The sequence below is a fragment of the Sturnira hondurensis genome, unplaced genomic scaffold, assembly GCF_014824575.4.
Source record: "Sturnira hondurensis isolate 20B ecotype Veracruz unplaced genomic scaffold, ASM1482457v3 Scaffold0006213, whole genome shotgun sequence".
NCBI classification, from domain to species: domain Eukaryota; kingdom Metazoa; phylum Chordata; class Mammalia; order Chiroptera; family Phyllostomidae; genus Sturnira; species Sturnira hondurensis.
Genome location: NW_028078844.1, coordinates 491,105 through 498,093, shown reverse-complemented (window position 1 = coordinate 498,093; position 6,989 = coordinate 491,105).

Genomic DNA, 6,989 nt, shown 5'->3' with positions numbered 1-6,989 from the left:
TATTTTAAAAAACCTGTGATACAGTGAAGCTGCAATAAGTGAACCATAATATAGTGAGGGAGGACTGTATCTGAATTACCAGCATCACTATTCTTGCAATTTGGGGCCATTATGTAAAGTAAGGGTTACTTGGACACAAGCACTGCAATACCGAGACAGCCACTCAGATAAATGAGATTGCTACTTGCTACTGACTGGCAGGGACCTGGCAGGGACTGCGTACAGCACGGATACGGTGGACAAGGGGGCCATTCTTGTCCCAAGCAGAATGGAGTGGAAAGGATTGAGATTTCATTATGCTACACAGACAGCACCTTTTAAAACTTATAAATTGTTTATTTCTGGAATTTTCCATTTAATATGTTTGGATCTCAGTTGACCATGGGTAAGTGGAACAGCAGGAAGCAAAACTTGCAGATAAGGGGGCATTGTTTGTTGTACCATAGCTTGCTTACCATATTTTTCAGACTATAAGACTCACTTTCCTCAAAAAATTTGGGAGAAAAATGGGGATGTGACTTATAATCCAAATGTAGCTTACCTGTCTTGTTTGGAGGGAGGGGGCAATGGCCTATGTTATTTATGTTATTAAATATTTTACCACATTTTGCTTCAAAAATTTTTTTCCTATCTTCCTCCTCTAAAACCCAGGTGTGTCTTATGGTCCAGTGCACCTTACAGTCCAAAAAATTCAGTAATCTCCTCACAAAGGACACTTGAAAGTCATTTCTAACAGTTTCTATTACAGGCAATGTTGCAAATAACACCATGCACCCATTACTTTGTATCATGCCCAGCTGTATTTATAGAACAAATTTCCAGAAGTGGCATTCCTGGATTAAACAGTAAATACATTTGTAATTTTTATAAATATTATCATATAGTGTTCCATAGAATTAGGACCATTTTACACATCACATAGGACAGAGGTGTGAAACTAATTTTCACCAGGGGCCACATCAGCCTCACAGTTGCCTTCAAGGGACCAAATGTAATTTTAGAACTGTATAAATGTTACTACTCCTTAACTTTAAGGAGTTGAAATTACATTCAACCCTTTGAAGGCAACTATGAGGCTGATGTGGCCCCCAGTGAAAATGAGTTTGATACTGCTGACCTAGGAATATTTCAGAGCACCTCTTGTACATAGCTTCACCAAAATCAAGTTATTTAACATTGGATTTTTAAATATTCTAATAGAAAAATCATATGCACAAGAATTTTAATTTTCATGAAGGTGGAGCTTTAAAAAAAAGAGTTGAGAAGTTGAAATGCTGGTGAACATTTTAAGGTAAGTTTTGATAGAAATGGATTTTTCAAAGCAGAGTCCAAGTCTGAAGCTTTGCAGCAGACTAGTACTCAGAAATTCCTGTAAACAATAATTGTCATTGAGACAAAACAGAATTTTTGAACTCGAAGCTTTATGTCATCTAAGTTCAAGGAAATTCGGCAATTGCTCTGTAGTTACTCAATCTTAATCTAGAGATCAAATGCTGCATTCCTGGAGACTAGCCTTGAGCGGTCCCACAGCACTGTTAACTAAATTTTCTTTATTGTTAAGCTCTGGTCTGGCCTGTATATTAATAACTTCTAATTAATAACTGTGTGTTGATAAACTCCAGAGGCAAAGTAATACATGGCTACCATCTTGGACAGAATCATAGAGTAAAAATAAGTATAAGCAAGATGAAAAACAAACAGAGGAAATCCATTTTCATATTGAGTGAATGAAATTCATGCATACGCACCAGCAACAGCACTACTTTCAGATTCAAAGAAATGGAAATGTGTACCATTTTATTTTTCCTCTCAAGTCTAAAGATGAATAAATCCACCTGTGGGAAGAATGTAATGTAGAATATACATTGTATCTGTTGTGTTTATACGTTATAGAAACTACTATATTAAAGGCCATTCAGTATAATTTTTTTGATAACACCCCAAACCTCATTTTATGTAAATATAAACTGTGTCCTAGTTTATTCATCAGTAAAATAATAATGATGCTGCTACCTACCTCATAGTGGTTTTGTAAAGATGAAGTAAATCAAAAAATGTAAAGCACCTTGGACAGTGTTTGGCACAGAGTAAGCACTAAGTAAATGTTAGCTATTGTATTTATTCTCTTGCTAGTAAGAAATTTCATGTAACTGAAGAATCATTGGATGTAGTACCCATGGTAGGCACTGTAGATATTGAGGAAAGTCTTGAAAACTTAATTAAGACACACTTCCAAATGGCTCACTATCAAAAGATAAATGGAGTTGAAATTGAAAATATTTAAACTGAACAATAAAAAAAATATTGCATTTCAAACTCCGGACACAACCAAACATACTTTTTAGAGGGAGTTTAAATACTTAGTGAAATTAAAATACTACTTTAAAAAAACAAAACTAAAAATTACTGGGCTAAATATCTAGATCAAGAAGTTAGAACAGGTAATCTAAATTACTTAGAATTAAGAACGTCATAAAGATAAGTAAATAAAATTAGAAAGCAAAGATACAGCACAGAAGATCAATGTTTGAAGTTATTATTTGAAAAGACTAATAAGGTAAACTTTTGGCAAGATTGCTCAAAGAAAAAAAGAGAAAATGGAGAAAATAATATGGGAAATATAAAAAGCAATTTAGCTATAGATATATCAGAGGTTTTCTAAAAGAACATGGATAGATATTTGGAAAAAATTATGCCAGGAGATTTTGAAATGTTAGGTAAAATATACCATTTTCTAGAAAATTATAACTTTATAAACTACCTTGTAAATAAATACAGAACATAAAAAAAAACACTGTAAGTATGACAGATAAATAAAGGGAGACAACCAAGCATTCATCTTGCCTTTCCTATACAGGCTCTGCTTCAGGATGTTGGAAAGAATATGAGGGTAAGCCTGTCTTGATAGAAGTAGTCTACACAGTGAAGAAGGAAGGGCAGTTAGAACACTAGCATTTTGCACAGCCAAGTGAACTGTTCATAAGGAGTGGCTAGTATCACAAAAAGAGTCAACCAACTATTAACATTTGAGGAGCATGTTAAAAAGTTAACAAGTACCTGAGAAGTAATCTTAAAGAAATGGCACCCGAAACCCAGCAAGCCACTTGATCAACTTCTTATCAGCACATGATATTTAATTGTAAGGTATGACAGAGGAATTTATAGTATACAAGATTCATGAAAGTTGCATGTATCAAAGAATGGTTCCTGCAAAGTTCTGGAGACTGGTTATGCATTCGCCAGGTGCAAGCAATGGAATACAAAAGCTGCAGAGAAAGGTGTGAGGCAGGACCAATGCTCAGTGGGCAGTAGAAAGAGCTGGAAGGGCATTGTGTCCAGCTAAGCAGTTTGTTTTGTTCTCTTAATATATGGTGATGGAATGGCATTTAATTGTCATTTCAATGGTAATGGAGTATCACATAAGGGTTGTGGAACGTCATTCAAGAATTTTCATCCAGAAAGTAACATGATCAAATCAGTATTTTAACTGGATCAGCCTACTGGCAGTGTGGAGGATGCCTTAGGACAAGATAGGACGGGAAAAGAGACTCATGGACATGGACAGCAGTGTGGTGATTGCTGTGTGGGGAGGGGGATATAAGGGGATTAAATGGTAATGGAAAAAATATAATAAATATTAAATTAAAAACAAAAAAAGAGAAAAGATACTTAGAGAAGCTATATTTAAAAAAATAAAAATAAAAATTTCAAGAGCTAAAAATAAAGACTGAAAATAGGAAAAGCAGTGAAGACAAAGATAGCACTTTATGAAATATCAATTATAGTTTTAAAGTTAGAAAACTCATCAATATTATCAGCCATATTAACAAATAACCTGGGGGTTCAGTGAGTAATTTCTTGGGATGAAATATACCTAAGTCTAATTTCATACTCCTTTGAAAAATTTAGATAATGATAATTTCCGACTTTATCCCTAAATTATAGGCACACTTCATTTTATTATGCTTTATTTTTTGTGCTTCACAAATGTTGTGTTTCTTACAAACTGAAGGGAAGACCTTCTACCAATAAAAAGATTGACTTATTTTATTGTAATACTTGTTTTATTCAGGTGGCCTGGAACTGAATCCGAAATCTCTGAGGTATGCCTATATATGGATCATGTAGAAAGTTAAGCATTTACTATTAAATGTAGAGTTGAAAAATGTATGATATATTAATAATATAATATGTAAAATTTAATGAATAATATATGTAAATATATAATAAAATAGAGATGTTCCTCAATTTATGATGCAATTACATCCTGATAAACCAATTATAAATTGAAAATATTATAAATTGGAAATGCACTTAACCTACCAAATATCACAGCTTAGCTCATTTGGTTTCTACTGCATGCATATCACTTTCCCACCATCGTAAAGGAAACGCTAGAAGTCAAACCATTGTAAATCAGGGATTGTCTGCGTAATAAAAATAATAAAATAATCGTTTCTTGTGCTTATGCCTTGAACTTGGGACAAAGAATACCTAGATTTAAATTTTAGATTTGCAACTTACTAGCAGTATGATTCTAAGAAATTCACAACTACTGTGCACCTCAGTTTCCTCATAAAAATAAGAGGCCAGGGATTGCTTTGTTCACTGCTGTGTCTCCAGCACGGGCACAGTGATTTTACAAACTGCTGATATTTATTGATTAAAGGCTTTCATTACTTACAGGCAAATCTATTTTACAAAGTTGCTGTGAAGAAATGAGATAAAAACTGAAAGTTTCTAAGATAGTTTCTAACAAAGACATTATTAAATAGCTGCTTTGGGATAGGCACTATGCGAGGAGCTGGGAATATGAAGCTGAATAAGATAGCATCCCTACTCTTGGGTGCTTCCATCTAGAGAAGCTACACAAAGTATATGTGATGGAGCACCGAGTAGGTGCTCCATAAACACTGCGAAGCTCAGAGCAGGTGCTCAATAAGCATTGAATCTGAATTTTATGTCACTTTAAAGTTCATAAAACACTTTCATGAACATTATCATGAACATTTTTGAAACAACAGATACTGTAAGCTTTACAAGAATAAACAAAGGCCTTAGGCATTCAGCAGAGGAAGGAATGATCTACTGGGATGCACAGGCATGACTTCATGGGAAGGAGAATTTGAGATGAATTCCAAAATGTGCATGAATTTTAATAGGAATGAAAGATGGAGAAGTAGGAGTTTTATAAAAAACAGAAATATAGCCCTGGCTGGTGTAGCTTGGTGGATTGAGCGCAAGCCTGCAAACCAAAGGATAGCGGTTCAATTCCCAGTCAGGGCGCATGCCTGGGTTGCAGGCCAGCTCCCAGTAGCAGACGCACAAGAGGCAACCATACATTGATATTTCTCTTCCTCTCTCCTTCCCTTCTCCTCTGAAGATAAATAAAATCTTAAAGAAAACAGAAATATATAAGCAAAAGCTTGTTCTCAGTAATTCCATATTGCTTTTTATCTGTGTTCATGAACCACATGTTTATAAGTCTCCTCTGGAATGCTGTTGCATGAATATTGGTAACTACGATCTTTGGAATCAATCTTCACCTATCTTTGAAAATCTGGAGAACATTCTTTCTATCTCTTATTTTCATATATGCTTCATGAATTCTGATGATTGGTAGTGGAAGTTACATGACATTAGTTTATTCCCAAATACTTATGGACCCCTTGCCCTGTGCCTGGAAGTGTGCAGGCTACTAAGATGAACTGTGTATATAAACAACTGTTCTACAAAGCATAAAGCTGTAAGTGCCATAACCAAGTTGAAGCTAGAAAGGAGGGTTGAGAGGACAGGGAACATCTGCATTTTTTTTCAGTATTCTTCCTACAATTATTTCATCTGACTTTGGAGACTTCATCCTATAAAAACATTAACTGTTCTTTCACAACATCCTCTTTTGCAATATTTGTCTGGGTTTGTGTCCTTTCCAGCTTGAACTTTTTCTCTTTATTCTCTGCTTGAGGCAATTTAGGGGTTAAGTCACTGCCTTCTGTCATTAGATTAAATGTCCACTGTACATTGTCTGGAGAGACTTTACTTAAGTCTATACTTTCTTGTTCTGAGTAGTATTTCAAATATCTGTTCTTGATTTTAGCATATTTGCAATATCCACTTGATTTTGGCCTTTAGTAGCCTTAAGACTAACCTTAGGAGCAGTCTTGAGTTTCCTCAGGCTTGTACTGTACTGTGCTTCTCCTATCCTAAGTTCTAAGGGTCCTGAAAGACTCCTAACCAAGAAAGCAATGGGCAGGGGCACTTCTCAGGGCGTAAAGCTCCTACCTCCTATTTCTAGGCGCCCTTCCTTTGCCTCACTGAAAAAAGGAGAAAAAAAAAAGACTAGCCTTAGGAAGGCCCAGGAAGTTATCTATCATTGTTAGTGACGCACTAGACCGGTTGTGCGTTTTGTTGTTAGTCTAACCCCCAGAATGGCCCTGAAGGATGGAACATCTTATCCATGAAAGTGTTATGGAAACTCTGATCCTCTAAGAGAAAAATTTATCCAAGGTCTCAGAGCTCAACGGAGCTCAAAAGTGGTAGACCTTGAATTTGAACATTGCTAATTTTTGACCTCAAAGCCCATGCTCTTTCCATCACAACATACTAACCATGATAAAGTGTATTTTTAAGTACACTTTCTGGTTTTTGTAAAAGTCTTTTTAAAAATCTCAGTTTATCAAAGTTTCTTTTTAAGTCTCAATAAGTTCAAGTACTCAAAAAGCATTTATTTGCCATTCAGGCCTAGAATTACTACCTGCCTCCTTCAGTATCCTGAAATTTATTCGTTGTGATGACTTATAACTTTACAGTCATAATTATTCCTCAGGGTAGTACACCTATCGGCATTCTGAGATTTCTGAAGTTTCCTACTGTCCTTGTTTGACAATGACCATAATTCCTTGAACTTCAAGATGACAGAATCTATCACGTCTTGTTTTCTTTTAATGGTGGGCCGGGGAGGAGGGAAGCGCGGAAAAAAAGACAGTGGG